We start from the raw sequence: 16,124 nt of genomic DNA on the forward strand, positions 1-16,124 counted from the left end.
AGGCTTGGGCACCAGTCTGTGGCCCTTTTAGGAGGTGGCAGAATCCTTAAGAAGTGGGGTCTAGTGAAAGGAAATTGGGTCACTGGGGGTGTGCCCTTGAAAGAGATGTTGGGATTCAGCCCTTTCTTCTCTCTCTTTTGCCTTATGACTGCTATGAGGTGAGCTGATTCCTCTGTCCAACAGCTTGTTTTGATATGTCCCTATGCCCCAGGTCCAAAGTGAGAGGTTAAGTGATCATGGACAGAAACCTCTGAAAATGTGAGCCAAAATAAATCTTTCCTAATAAGTTGATTATTTTGGGTGTATTTTTCCTCTTCCCTTCTCCCACCCATACCTGTTTCTCTAATCTACTGTTCTTTTTCCTATTATAGTTATTACTGTTACTTTAATTAATGCATTATGATTGTATATGTATATAGATATATGTAAATATTACATATATGTTATTTATATATATGATTCTATTATTCATTGTAGTATATTCATATAAGGACATGGCATAATTTGGTAGATTCATTCCTCAATATTTCCCCATATCTTCCCTTCCTCTTCCCTCTCAATCCCTTTCCTCTACTTTTTTGATCTTTCTTCTATTTTTGTGAGACACCCGCCCCCCCACCCCACTTAGTTCTTTTTAAAATTCTCTCTGTGTAGCTTATAAATCAAGAAGGACTCATGCTTCTTGTGTGTTCCTGTTGCACTGTGACCACCCAGGTTTGTGCTGCTTGGACATTAAGGTGGTGATGAATCATATGTGGTTTCACAGTGACACTGTGATTTAGCCAGTCTCAGTCAGGAGAAAAAGGAGCATTTAAGATAATTATATTAGCATATACATAGAACTTTTGTTCTTCAAGCCTCTTTAAGGGCATTAGCAAATTAATTTTCCCAGAACACTTAGGAAGCAGATAATCATTTTTACAATTGGAGAGAATGAATCTGATGATGTATTGATCTACAAATGCTACCCAATGAAACAATGCCAAACAGAGCTCTAGTCCACCTCTTGTCTCCCCTTATTCACCATTACATCCATCACAGGGCTCTCAAGTGTCCTCAGATCACCGTGGTGGAATTTAATCTCACCAGTGTTTGTTAGAAATATTTATTATGGGTCCTGTAACTCTTTAGAGCATCAATTAGGTGGAGACATGGAGAGGTCAAAGAAGATATGGTTCTGATATTAAGCAACATTATCAATCCAAAGCAACCAGGGATACCTGGAGAAATGACTGGATGAGGAAAAGAACAGGGTAGGTCTGGATGTCTTGCTGTGGTAGACAGCAATGAAGTGCACAAAACCTGATGAGGACATGTCCAGAGGAAAGGAAGTGGTTCAAAGAGAGGCCAGCTGAGGCTGGCCATGTTTAGGACAATACAAGCATAAAATACAATAGTGCTGAGATGGAGCATAATGTATCAATTAGAAAAGAAGGGAGGTATTCATAGCGACATGCAAAGAAAATGGAGAGCGGGCACCTCCTCCACAAAGGATCTCAGCTAAACAATGTTGTAGAAGAAATGATCAAATTAAACTGCAAGAATTCACTGGAAACAGAGTTTTCACATAGGACCAAATAATACACTATAGATTCCTTATTAATTATACCTGGAAAATGTCTTGTCTTAGTGCATTTGAGTTTTTATAACAAAGTAAAATAGATGGGGTAGTTTATGAACAATAGAAATTTATTTGCCTCAGATCTGAAGGCTGGGTAGTCCAAGATCAAGATATTACGAGAAATTAGTGTTCAGAAGGACCACTTTCTGGTTCATAGATGTGTCTTTCTCACTCTGTTATCACATGGTGGAAGGAGCTAACAAGATTCATTTTTATGAGGAAATAATTGGATTCATGAGGTCTCTACTCTTATGATCTAATCACTTCCAAAAGTCCCATCTCTTAGTGCCATCACTTTGGGATTAGAATTTTAACAGATTAAGTGGAGGCAGGAAAACAAATATTCAGATCATAGCAAATATCTTTACATGAAGAAATATAACATACACCATCTGAACCAAGTTTCTAAACAAAATAATGAAAAAAAAACTGGCACCATGTTCCCTCTGGTTACAGTGAGGGAGATACAACATCATGTGCATTGCATATTTTTTTACATCTTTGTGAATGTTTAATTTTCATGCTATAAAATCCATTTAATTTAAGTGCATAATCCAACCATTTTGTTTCTTTTGGATAGAATGCTGGAAGAGGAGTTCTAGGGACACATAAGTTTGTGTTCAGTATTTTAAGATATTGTTTTCCTAGGCTCTATCACTTAACATTCCCACCATCAAAGGATGAAGGATGAAGTTTCTCCATGTCTTAGAAAACACTGGCTATTTTCTGTCATTTTCATTGTAGTTAGGCTAGCGGGAGTGAAGTATCTCTCATTGTAGTTTTGATTTTTGTTTCTCTAATAATTGATGATGAAGACATGCTGTAGTCTATTTGGGAACATTTATATATGTTCTTTGGAGAAAAGCCTGTTCAAATCCTTTGCCAGATTTCTCTTTGTTATTTATCGTTTTATTGTTGAGTTGTGAAAGTTCTTTATGTGTTCCAGATGCAAGTTCTTTATCAGATATATGATTTGAAAGTATTTTCTCCTACTCAATAGCTTATTTTAAAAATTTCATGAATATTTTTTAAAAAATACCAAAGATTTTAATTTTAATAATTGATTTATTGATCTTTTTTCTTTATAGCTTCTATTTTTGGTGCCATGGTAAGGAACTCTCAGCCCAGAGACACAAAAGTTTTATCCTATGTTTTTTTCTGTAGAAGTTTAGAGTTATAAATTTAGATTATATATTTAGGATCCTAATCCACTTTGGATTATATTTTGTGTGTGTGGAATCAGGTAAAAGCCCAAGTTTTTACATTCTTTTTTTTCTTTATGGACATCCAATTATCTCAGCTCCATTTGCTTAAAACAAAACAAAACCAAAAAAACTTATCTCACTCTAATTGAATTGTTTTGATTTCTTTTTGAAAACAAGTTATCTAACTATAAATATAAGATTGTTTATTCACTCTTGATTGTTCAACTGATCTCTCTGCCTATCATTATGCTAATAGGACATGGGGGTCTGGATTGCTCTACAATTATGCTAAAAATTTGCAGTCAGGTAGCATTTGGTCTTTCAAGTTTGCTTCTCAAAATTTTCACTTTTGGAATTTCGTGGGAATTTTAAGGTGAGCTTTTCAATTTCTATAAAAATCCTGTCTAGAATTTTTTTTATAGAGATTGCATTAAAAATGTGAATCAATTTGGGAAGAAATGCCAGCTTAAAAATATTGTCATTCAATTTATGGAATTTTTGAACTTTGATGTAGACCTTTAACTTCTTTCAGCAATATTTTGGGTTTCCAGGGTACAAGTATTGTATTTCTCTTACAAAACTTATAGTAAAGCATTTTAAAACATTGCAGTACTATTGTAAATGAAATCATTTTGTTAGCTTAATTTTTGATTTATTCATTGCTAATATATAGAAACACAATCTATTTTTCTATATGGAGTTTTCTGTGTTGACATTGGGTTTCATAATTTTGCCAACTCATTTATTAGGACTAATAATTTTTAGTGGATTTCTTAGAATTTTCTACATGTAGAATAACACTATCTTTGAATAAAGACAAGTTTAATTCTCCCTTTGCAAACTGGATGCCTTCAATATTTTTGCTGGAGTTGTTTTGTCTTTTGTGATTCTTTGTGTTTTTATCTTGCTTGGAATTTTCATTGTGTTTATCTCTTATGTGTATATTGGTAATTTTCATCCAACTTAAACAGTTTTCAGTCATTACTTCTTCAAATATTTTTCTGTTCCTTTCTTTCCCCCTTTCCTTCTAAAAATATCATTAAATATAAGTTGTTATGCTTGATTCTACATATTTTTAAGGTTTTGTTTATTTTCATTTTTTTCTTTGTGTTCTTTAGATTTGATGTTTTCTGTTGAGCCATGTTCTAATTTACTGATTTTTTCTCTTGCAGTATCAACTTTTTATAGAAACTGCCTACCAAGTTCTTCATCATAGATATCAATTTTTTTGTCATCTAAATTTGGTAAAATACATAGAAACTTTGTTCCACTATCTTTTTCCTCAATTCTCATGTGCTATCATTTGTACACATAGAGTTATGTGTATGGATGAATGTTATAAACCCAAAAATATAGCATTATAATTATTACTTCATTTAATATTATGTTGTATATATATTATGCTATATAAAACTTACATTTCCATTTGGTTCCTTTTTGTAATTTATTTTTTATTGGGACTACTTAACCCTTAAATCATTACTATCATTCTTTCATTTTATAAGATATAATTTTTTAAATTATTGAATACATTTAAAACATCTATTTTGAAGTTTTGGTAAGTCTAATATTTGTAACATTCAAAGAGTATTCATTGGCATATTTTTTAAATATTTATTTTTTAGTTTTAGGTGAATTCAGTATCTTTATTTTATTTTTATGTGGTGTTGAGGATCGAACCCAGTGCCTCACACATGCTAGGCGAGCCCTTTACCACTTGAGCCACAACCCAAGCCCCAACATATTTTTTTCTTAAATATGATCATGCTTGTTTTTCTTTGCACATCTTTAAAGTTGCATTTGACTTTTAGACATTTTGAATAATATGTGTGTAATTTCTGGATTGACTCTTCTCTGGAGTTATTTAGTTGTTTTGTAACTGGATGGAGTAAATTTATTAATGTCTCTGCTCCTTTTATTTTAAGACATTCTTCATTTATTTATACTTTTATTATTTTTTGAGCCTGACCTCTTAGTACCTTTCATCTTACATCAGTGATTGGTCAGAGGCTGTTCTCAAACACCTCTAGTTGATGAAAACCTCACTTTGTTGATGGATGTTGGTAGGAGAGTGTAGGAGTTTACAAGAGGACAAAACTATGACTAATTCAACTAGAAAGGAAAGAAATTATGGAAGAGAGCTTCATATTTGTTTCTACGATAGTAATATTTGGATAGTCAGAAAGGAGAAGAGCAAAGTGAAGAGATATTGACATCAGAAGTAAGTGTAGATATTTTCAGGATGTGGAGGAGACCTACATAAACAGAGTATAGGGTAAATGTTGAAAATAATGGGAAACAAAATTTGTGGGGAAAAAAATGGAAGGAATGATTAAGTCAAAGAATTACATGTTTTAAAATGTGTCAAACTCAGAGACCTGGAAAAGGTGAAGAAGACCAGGAATAGCTATCAGTTTTAATTTATTTGGTAGAAATATTTTTGTTAAATAATAATAGTAGCAATAATGTAGATATGATGGCATTGATGGAACTTAAATGCTGATAAACTGGAAGAATATGAAGTCCTGTCCTCTGGAAATGGCATCAAAAGAAAGAAGAGGGTGTCCATAGACTTCCTCTCTCCCTTTGCTTCATTTTATCAGATGAGTAGAGATGTCTTGGGTTCATAGGGATCCAAGTTTATTTTTTAAGTAAGGGAGAAAAACATAGTTTTAAGGTGAAAGAATGTTTGTACATACTGCGAAGAAATTTCAAAACAACAAAAGAAGGTTAGCAACTGAATATTCAGTCTATTATAAAAATTTGAGCCTTTGAAAAATAATTAAGTTTCTTACCACATACCATATGAATATAATCAATTAATTTAGGCACTGTATGGCTTGTCATTTCCTCATAATACCTCTTTCTTGTAGAAATCAGTATCACTCAGTCATGGACAGACATTACATTCTTTTTGTGAAAACTTTCCCACGTCAAATTAGAAACTCTTTCCCTAGGCCAAACCAAGACCACAGAATTCTTTGCTCTGCCCAAAGTTACCCTCTTGGTCTTCCACACTTAAGTTTATGGATTGACTGTAATAGAAAGCAGAAATAGTCTTACAGATAACCAAAACAATATTTTAAAGATATTTCATAAAAGAATTTGACTTGTATATATCTCATGCATAATCAATTTTGCACGTTTTATGCAAATATTCTAGAATATACTCTCTACCTTCAACAAAGTAATTTGCACAATGAAAACAGTGGCCTACCCATTGACATTAATAGCTTATACTTGACATCTATTGTTTTCTTCAGCCATAAAATAAATCCAATTCAGACACTGTTTAGGGTTATGGCATGTACATAGACAAAATTATGAGAAATGCAGATTCTGAAGTAAAGATGGCAAGAGAGGTTATTAGCAAATTATGATTTTCTATGTTTTTTTTTCTTTCTTTACTTGTGTCTATGGCTATGTCTTGAAATCTACAGTGTAACTAAATATAATTAAGAGATGTGGGCAGAAGTGTTCTGTAGGAATGGTGGAAAAGCTCCGTAAACTCATTAGCAGGACCATAGTGGCCAGTCGCAGAAGAGAAGGGGAGAGAGAGAGAGAGAGAGAGAGAGAGAGAGAGAGAGAGAGAGAGAAAAGGGGGAGAGAGAGGAAGAGAGGAAGAGAGGAGAGAGAGAGAGTGTGTGTGAGAGGAAGAGGGGGAGAGTGAGAGGGAGAGGAGGAGAGTAAGAGAGGGAGCAGAAACAGGGTGTTGATATTTATTGGCTTAACGCAGGATGAGGACGAGGAAGGCCAGTGGGCTGTTACTTCCTCATTGGCTGAGAGTTCGTGCCACTTCAAGGGTTGGAGTTGCATCATTCAAAGTTTGCGCCATTCATAGGGATTGGAGGTGATGGTTTGCGCGCCATTCAGTGTGTCATGGACCTGACTCTTGGAAGAGAAGGGCTCCGGGTACCGTCTTTACCAACATGTTCCTGATTATAACATGGACATAATGTGTCCATTATTTGAAAGATTACATTTACAAGATATTCTTAATTTTCATTCTGGTTCATTGAACACATGAGTGTCACTTATAACACAGGAACCAGCCACATGCCCATTGTATGTATCTTCTAGCTCAGGCATTCTTCCCCAAATCCTGCTCTGTTTCATTAGCTCCCCAAATCTATGATCCCTAGCTCCATATTTTGGGTTTAAATATTGATAATTTATCTGACCTCTTTGATTTTTCCTTCTGATCTACTGATCTTAGATTTCTATCTGAATCTGCTTGTAAGAATATTTGAAGAATTGTTATGGGTTATGGTTACGGGTTAAAAATTGGCCTCAGGTTTGACTCTCTAAAACATTCTACAAACTGAACAATTCCCTTCCTTAACTCTGCCAAACAAGACTGGGACATTGAGAAAACTGTAATGAATCTTTAGGCTGATTTAAATATAAAAATTTCTCTTCAGTAAACCTGTCTAGAAGAGATAATTTAATACCCCAATGGACCAGCCCATGGCTTTGAGATGATGGCCCTGTAAAACAATTTAATTTCTAAATTTCTTTTCATCTATGGTTGACAAAAATCATTTACAATTCAAGTTATTAAGATTTTCCATTGGGATAACCAGTTTCACTTAGACTTATAAATTTAATAGAATCTGTCTGTCACATTTAGTCAATCCTGCCATATTTGACTTCCAGTAGAAACAACAGCCAATTTGCCTGCCTTAGCTTCATGAATCTAAAACCAATTGGTTGGAGAATCTAAGAATTAGTAATATAAAACCATTTAAATTACAAAGATTAAATAAAGTTGATTCTAATTCTTGAGGCACTATTAAACTCTTTTCATGAGCTTAATAATTTATTAAAATTGTCTTTCCGATTACATTTTGCTGAATTATATCCTCAAGCTATGAAAAGTCATTTCAGTTCTAGTACAGACTGTTTGCTTGAGAAGGACAGTATGCACTGTAAGTATTTGGAGTAGAAGTGGGCATTTTTTATGGGAGCCATTCTCTCAACTTAGGTCCAGAGCAAGAAGTGTTAATGCCTGTCATTAGGTGATAACACTTGGGTTTCATACTCACAGCTTTGGAGAGATCTGGGGGGGAAAAAAAACAGAGTAAGTCCTTTTATTATAAGCAATAGTTTCCAATTATAATTGTTTAAGAGAATCAAATTGCATCAAAAACCAGTAGATTGTTTGGCCAAAAACAAGGTAGAACAGGAAAAGAGCAATAATTAATTCTCATGGAATGCATTGTATGTGTCAGAAAATATTTTAGGTCTGCTCATGTAAACATGCAGCCTGTGCTATAAATATATAAATACTGTCCTCATTTTGTATCTCAGGAATGGATTCATGGAAAGATAAAAATAATACAAACATTTGTTGAGCATTTACTACATAGCAGATACCATAATTACTATACATGAATTATCTCTAGACCTCAGAGGAAATTAATAATTAAGTACTCTTATGCTATCTATTTTATAAGTTATTCTTAGGTTAAGTAAACTGTAGGGGTCACAGTGTAGATACCATGAACTTCACCATTATTCTGTACTGTTAGAAGTAAGAGAATTGATCTTAATATGCGTAACAATCCAAAGGCAAGTCAAATTTACAAGCCATAAAAATAGACTCTAGTGGGGCATGGTGCACATACCTGTAGTCTAACTACTCAAGAGGCGAGGTGGGAGGGTTGCTTAAGTCCGTGAGTTTGAGACCAGCCTGGGGCATCATAGAGACACTCCAACTAAAAAATATATCAAATAAGTTACATATAATGTATGAGTTATAAACTCTAAAAGCAAGATCTCACTTAAAATACATATTTGTAGAATTTTATATGAAAATAATATTTATACAATTTTGCATGTGTGTATATATGTGTGTCTTTATGTGTATATGTATATGTACATACATATACATATAAATCCCTACTTATCTACTTTTGAAATTAATTTTGACATTCTAGTTCTGCTCTCTATTTTTGGAGGATACATGTATATTAAACCTTGAGTGGTAAACACTTGGGGGCCAGGTGCTAACAAACGACCAGGTGCTAAAAAATCTGCTTTCTTCAAGGGCACTACCTTCTTTGAGTTGATGAAGGGTGTGGTTCAGAACCAAAGTTCATAATGAATGTTACCAGAAGTCAACTTCTGGTAGCTTGAGGGTGAGGCCCTGGGACAACTAAACACAGTAGCAGTGCCTCTGGGATGGTTGAACTGGGTTAGGCATGGCAAGAGCTGGGAAAGGAACAGTGCCTAGTTCCTCGGTGTCCCCACCTAACAAAAGAGTTTCTAATCCAACCAAGAGTCTCCTTTCCTGTCTTTAGTCTGGCTGCAAGACAATTAGGTCCTTTTTAATTATTTTGCCGAATCCTTCCCTCCGGATCATGTGGATTCAATTTTCCTCATATGAGTTTTCTGAAAGCAAAATCAGAAATCCCAAAGGACAGTTCCTTAAACAAAAGGAAATTTATGACTTTTTACTGAAAAGACATTTATTATAGTAGGATTTTGTTTCAGCTGAAAAGATGGCAGTTCGGGCTGGGATCTGGAAGACCATGTAGCCTCCACAAGCAACTCTCTTCTTTCATGGCTTTTCAATTGCCATCTGACCTCCAGAATCTAGTAAGGAAAGGAAAACCAAAGCCTGGAGTTCTGATGGTGAAGTGAGAGCTCTGCCTATTGGCCCTGATGCTGGCAATACCTGCCAGTTGCTTGACAGTCCTATATTGCTGAGAGATTGGCCCTGTCTCTTTTGTTAAGATCCAACAAGTGGTCTATTTTTTGTTGTTGTTCTACTTAGTTGTATATGACAGCAGAATGCATTTCAATTCATCGTACACAAATGGGGTGCAATATTTCAGTTCTCTGGTTGTACATGGTGTGAAGACTCATCCATCATTCATGCAATCATACACACACCTAGGGTGATGATGTCCATCTCATTCCACCATCCTTTCTATGCCCATGACCCCTTTCCACCCTCTCCTCTGCCCAATCCAAAGTTCCTTCATTCTTCCCATGGCCCCCCACATCAGAGGTCAGCGTCCACTAAACAGAGAAAACATTCAGGCTTTAGGTTTTGGGGATTGGCTTACTTTGTTTAGCATGATATTCTCTAACTCCATACGTTCTCTGGGAACAGAGCGACCCTGGTCAGCCACACAGTAGGAGCAGAATAACATGTGGGCTTTTGTTCCTCCAATCTCTGAGAAAGGAGTGGTGGGTTGTGAGGTCACCTCTTGGCTGAATTGAAGATAATGTGTGGAACTGGATGCTTCTTCTATGGACTGACTTGTATTCTCCCCAAACTCATGTATTAAAACTCTCACCAATGTGACTGCCTTTGAAGATGGGGTTTTTAGAAGATAACTGAGGTTAAGTGAGGTCATAAGAATAGGATCTTAATCCAATAGGATTTGTGGCCTTGTATAAAGAGGAAGAGATATTTTTTCCCTCTCCCTAATGTGCAAACACTGAGAAAGATCACGTGACGATGCCGCAAGTCAGGAAGAGAGACCTCACAAGAACCTGACCACTTTGAGCTTGAACTTTTCAGCTTCCCAAACTATGAGAAAATAAATTTCTGTTGTTTAAGCCACCCAGTCTATCATATTTTTATTATAACAGCCCAAGAAGATTAGTATGGATTTTGGTATCAGGAGTTGGAATGTGGTTGTTTACTTTGCTTAGAAGAAAAAATAACCAGATGTGTGATTTTATACTGCTTCCTGGAATTTGGTCCATGGTTTGGCTAGATGGTTGGGACTTGGAAGAAACATGATTAGTAAAGAAGTGACAAAATTTTGGAGAAGCATGTGGATAGATCCCTCCAAAAGGGCAACATATCTGTTCTATGTGAATTCTCACCAAAGGATAACCTCTGCCGGCAAAAAAATTTTAATCATCAAATGGATAGGATGACCTATTCTCTGGACAGCACTCAACTTACTTCACTAACTACCATTGTCAGGGAGTCATGATTGCAGATTGGAGGTGGATTTCCCCTCACCAAAGCTAACTTGACTACAGTAACTGTAAGTGCCGAGGTGGCCACCGGCACAAACACCGAGTCTCTATTCTGGGACCATTTTCTGGGGTAATCAGCCAGCTACTTACCTAGTGGCATATTAATCATTATGACTTCCTCCATCATGAATGGAATAGTGTTTTGTTCTTATGGGAACAGACATTCTGGATATGAATTTAGCTTCCCTGCTTGCAGTGCTTCTGCCAAAAACATCATCTGGGGAATTACAGAATGCCTTATCTGTTACTATGTGTTATGGTTTGAATGTGAGGTATTCCCCCAAAAGCTCACATGTGAGACAATACAAGAATGTTCCGAGAAGAAATGACTGGGCCATGAAAGCCTTAATCTAATCAGTGTATTATTTACCTGATGGGATTAATGTAGTGGGAACTGAAGGCAGGTGAGGTGTGGCTGGAGGAGGTGGGGCATTGAGGGTGTAGCTTTGGGTATACATTTGTATATGGCAAGTGGAAACCCCTCTCTCTGCTTTCTGATCATCATGTGAATCACTTCGCTCTGCCACAAGCCAGTGCCATGTCGTTCTGCATCACCTTGATCCCTGAGAAATTGAGCCTGCTGTCTATGCAATGAGACCTTTGAAACTGTGAGCCCCCAAATAAACTTTTTTTCCTCTGCAGTTGTTCTGGTCTAGTCTCTAAGTCACAGGAGCAAAAAAGAAGCTGACTAAAGCATCATGTTATTCCCCTCAGCATTGCTTATGACCAAAGAACTCACTTCACAGCAAATAAAATGTGGTAATGGACCCATACTCAAGGAATTCACAGGTTTTACCATGTCCCTCACTATCCTGAAGCAGTTGACTTGCAAAAGGAGTGAAGTGACTTTCTGTAGACACAATTTCAGCACCAGCTAGGTGGTGATACCTTGCAGGGTTAGTACAAGCTTCTCCACAAAGCTATATACTCTTTATATAAGTGTCCAATGTATGATACTGTATCCTTTATAGTCAAAATTTACGGGACCAGGAGTCAAGGGGTGGAAATGAAAATAGTAGCATTCACTATTACCCCTACTGACCCACTAACAAAATTTCTGCTTCCTGTTCCTGTGACTTTATGCTCTGTTAGCTTATAGATCTGAGTTTCAAAGGGAGAAATTCTTCCACCAAGAGAGAACAATAAATCCATTGCACTACAGGTTAACACTGCCACCTAGCCACTTTGGGCTGCTTCTTTATCTGAATCAACAGGAAGGAAGGATGTTACTATGTTGGTTAGTATGATCAATCCTGAATTCCAATAGGAAATTGAATTACTACTTCTCAATAGAGGTAAGGAAGAGTAAATATGGAATACAAGATATCCCTTAAACTGTCTTTCAATATTACCACACCCCATGATTAAGGCCAATTGAAAACTACAACCACCAAAGCCAAGCAGGGTACTACTAGCTTAGACTTTTCAGAAATGACAGTTTAACTACCAGGTAAAGAAATATGACCAGCAGAGGTGCTTGCTAAAGGCAAAGGAAATAAAAAATTATATGTAGTGAAAGAAGGTAGCTATAAACACCAACTACAATCATTGACCAGTTACAGAAAGAATATCTGTAATTGCCAGGGCTATTTCTTCCTTACCTTGTTATGTATAGGCTTGTATATAGCAAACATTTTACTTCCCATTTTATTCTCTTATTATATTTAATGTGTTTATTCAGAGATTAAGTATGAGTTAAGGAGATGCACATGGGTACCAAAATTCCAAAGAATAAAAAACAATGGTTAATTTTATGGGTCAAAGTGATTGGGTCTCAAGTTACCTAGTGGCACCAAACAATGTTTAGCAAAATATTATTCAGAGTAAACCTGTGAAATTACTAGGATATTTGAAGAGGAGATTAACATTTGATTGAGTATCCTGAGTAAAGTAGATTGCTTTCCCTAATGTATGTGGCGCTCACCCAGTCAGTTGAAAGCCTCAATAGGGCAAAAGAGTTGGCCTGCCCAGAGTAAGTGGAAATGCCTGCCACCTGAGCAGGAACATGTTTTCTTCCCCTCTGCCTTTAGACTTTAACACATCAGTATTTATTAGGTTTGGAGTTGACTGGCTGTTGGACTGGAAATGATGCCATTGGCTCTCCTAGTTCTCAGGTCTTCAGACTCCAACTGCAACTACACCACTTGCTCTCCTGGTCTGAAGCTTGCTGAGCATAGATTATGGAACATCTCAGCTTCCATATTTATGTGAAGCAATTTCTAAAAACATTAGCTGACATAACTCTCTCTTCTTTTTCACATAGAGAACACTGACTCATAGAACCCTGTTGTCACCATAGTATATATCATCCATTGAGATTATCAGGGAAATCTGGGGAACAGGAGTCTATTCAATTAATCGATCACTGTCTGAACAATGTATCTTTCTATTATTTCTTTGATTTGTGGGTCAGGGTCATTTCAAGATTACAAAGGTCTGTTACAAAGCCCAAGAGGAATTGATACCTGTTCACTTAGATTGGTAGATTCCAAGGTTGGGTATGGTGGGGATTTTTTTGGTGGGGGAGATGTTAAGAGCTTAGGAAAAACCACACTCTGCCTTGAACTGCTTAAATGGATACCTCTTAGAAGACTGAGATAGGGATGTAATAATGAAAAATATAGATAAATAACGGGAAACTCTAGGATAAGTGTAGGAGATGTGAATACCTGAATGGAGTATATACTGGAGTCCTGATGGGAATTCAGAGTATGTCAAGAATCAAGAAAAGCAAGTGCTGGTGTAATTCCAGTAGCTCTGGAGGCTGAGGCAGGAGGATTCTGAGTTCAAAGCCATCCTCAGCAACTTAGCAAGGTCCTAAAGCAACTCAGTGAGACCCTGACTCTAAATAAAATATAAAAAGACTGGGGTTTTAGCTCACTTGTTAAGCACACTGGGTTTAATCCCTGGTACAAAAAAATTATTTTCCTTGTGCATGATTGATTGAAATTTTGTTTTTATTATTGATACTTTTAAAAAGTTTCAGCTCTGTAATGTTTTTAATTTTTTCATTTTATTTTAATAGACTATTATTTTTAGAGTAGTTTTAGGATTAAAAAAAACTGAGATGTGGATACAGAGATTTTCCTTATACATGTCCCCACACATGTGTGGCCCCCACTACACCAACACCAAAGTAGTATATTACAATTGAAGAATCTACACTGATATATCATTCATCCAAAATCTATAGTCTAGTTTAGGATTCAGTCTTGGTGTTGTATGTTCTATGGGTTTGAACAAATATATACTGACACACATTCACTATTATAGTGTCACATAGAATAGTTTTCTGCCCTAAAATCTCCTCTATATTCTACCTATTCGTCTCTGTCTGCCTTCTATGTCTGGCAACATGTTTTTACCCTTGCCATAGTTTTTTTCTTTTCCAGAGAGTCATACAGTCAGAATCATAGAATGCATAGTCTTTTTAGATTGTCTTCTTTCACTTAGTCCTATGCACTTAAATTTCCTACACATCCTCTCATGGCTTTTCTTTTTGATTGTAATACTCCATTGTCTGAATGTACCAAGGTATATTGATCCACTTACCTGCTGAAGAATGTCTTGGTTACTTCCAAGTTTTATCAATTATGAATAAAGCTGCCAAAAACCTGCAGGGGTATGCACAAACCTAAGTTTTTAATTCCTTTGGGTGAATACCAAGCAGCTATTATTGAATTTTGAGATAAGATTTTTGTTTTTTCAAATTTTAGAAAACTTAGTCAGTACCTTTTCACAGATATAACAATTTCACATAAAATTGATGGTGCAGTTGCATATAGGAATGAGAATTCTTTTCAGTGAAAAGTTAAGATTTGACATTCTTATCTTAATGGAATCAATAGTCCAGCCTGCATAGAAGTATCCTTATCTTAATAATTGACATTGTATGCATTGTTTGAGATTTCCCCAACCTCAAATTTTACACCCTTGCAAAGATCAATGTTATCCCCTTCTTTTCTTTCAACCTAGGGATATTGAGAAAGTGTTAAGACTCTGTGTGTGTGTGTGTGTGTGTGTGTGTGTGTCTCCTCCTTGTTCAGTTCTCCATCTCTTCCTTCTCCTTTTCTTTCTTCTGTTAATTGTCATGTAGAACACAAGAGCATTGGAGAGTATGTGACTGCCTTAGGAGAACAGAAGGATTGTGTGCATGAGAGAGAAAGTAATAGTGAGAGAGAGACAAAAGAGACAAAAAGAAGTTGAAATGTTCTTGGCAGTGTGCCACATATATTTGCTATGAATACACTGTTATTTGGCTGCTGTTTTTCTGAGGTCCTTGACCCTCCTGCCTCACCCTACTGAGACATCTGCTTGTCACATACATTTTACACTTCTGTATGAGATCATAATCATTGCCTATTTCTATTATTATTGCTGGTTAGAGAGATATTTTTGTTTGCCATGAGAAGTGTCAACTCTACATTTGTATAAGTAGTTTATTTGACATTTATATTTTGGTTCATCTCCCATGTCAGATGTGGAAGGTATTTTAATAATGGAAGTGAAACTTAATCAACATGTTTTCTACAAAGAGAAGCTCATTTTTGAGCATGGTATTCTGCTATGAATTTATTTTGGCATTCATTGCCAGGCACCTTGTAGAAGGGAAATGTTTGTTTACTTTACCATAGATTTATTATTCCTTTTGTATTTGTTTCAATTTATTTTTTAAATATGGTGTTCTGCTGATTCATTGCAAGGCAAACCATCCAATACAAGGTGATTCTGGGTGATTTTGTTTTGCTTTAGGATCAAAAGTTGGCAAATGGTAAACAATCCATTAATTACTTATTGATTCCTATGAGTTGGGTCATGGGTCACCTTTCAAGGACAAGTCACCAAGACAGGACAGGCACAAGAGATAGAGCACCAGGTAACACTTGGAAATCCCTCCCTCTGAGGGACACATAGAAATAAAAAATACATAAAGAAAAATCATATTGAGAATATAATTAAGACTTTAAGATAGGTTATTCTAGAGGAAGAAAAACTAATTCCTAAGGAAAGATCAGGGAAGACCTCTCAAAGAAACAGACAAGGGAACAAAATGCCAAAGGATCCATGGGAATTGTTAAGGGAAAATCCTTGCAGAGACTGAAAGATTGTTGATGTCATGACAACATGAACGGGCTCTTACAAAAGCTCCTGGGTCAGCTCCAGTCACATAGTAGGAACTGAGTGAAGGCTGGTTTTCATTTTTAGTTTTAGTTACCTAAGCATGATCTTTATTGAATTGTTTTAATTTTCTAAACCATCTGGTATTTTGTGGAAGTAAATGTTCCAGGTGGGTC

The sequence above is a fragment of the Urocitellus parryii genome, chromosome 6, assembly GCF_045843805.1.
Source record: "Urocitellus parryii isolate mUroPar1 chromosome 6, mUroPar1.hap1, whole genome shotgun sequence".
NCBI lineage: Eukaryota > Metazoa > Chordata > Mammalia > Rodentia > Sciuridae > Urocitellus > Urocitellus parryii.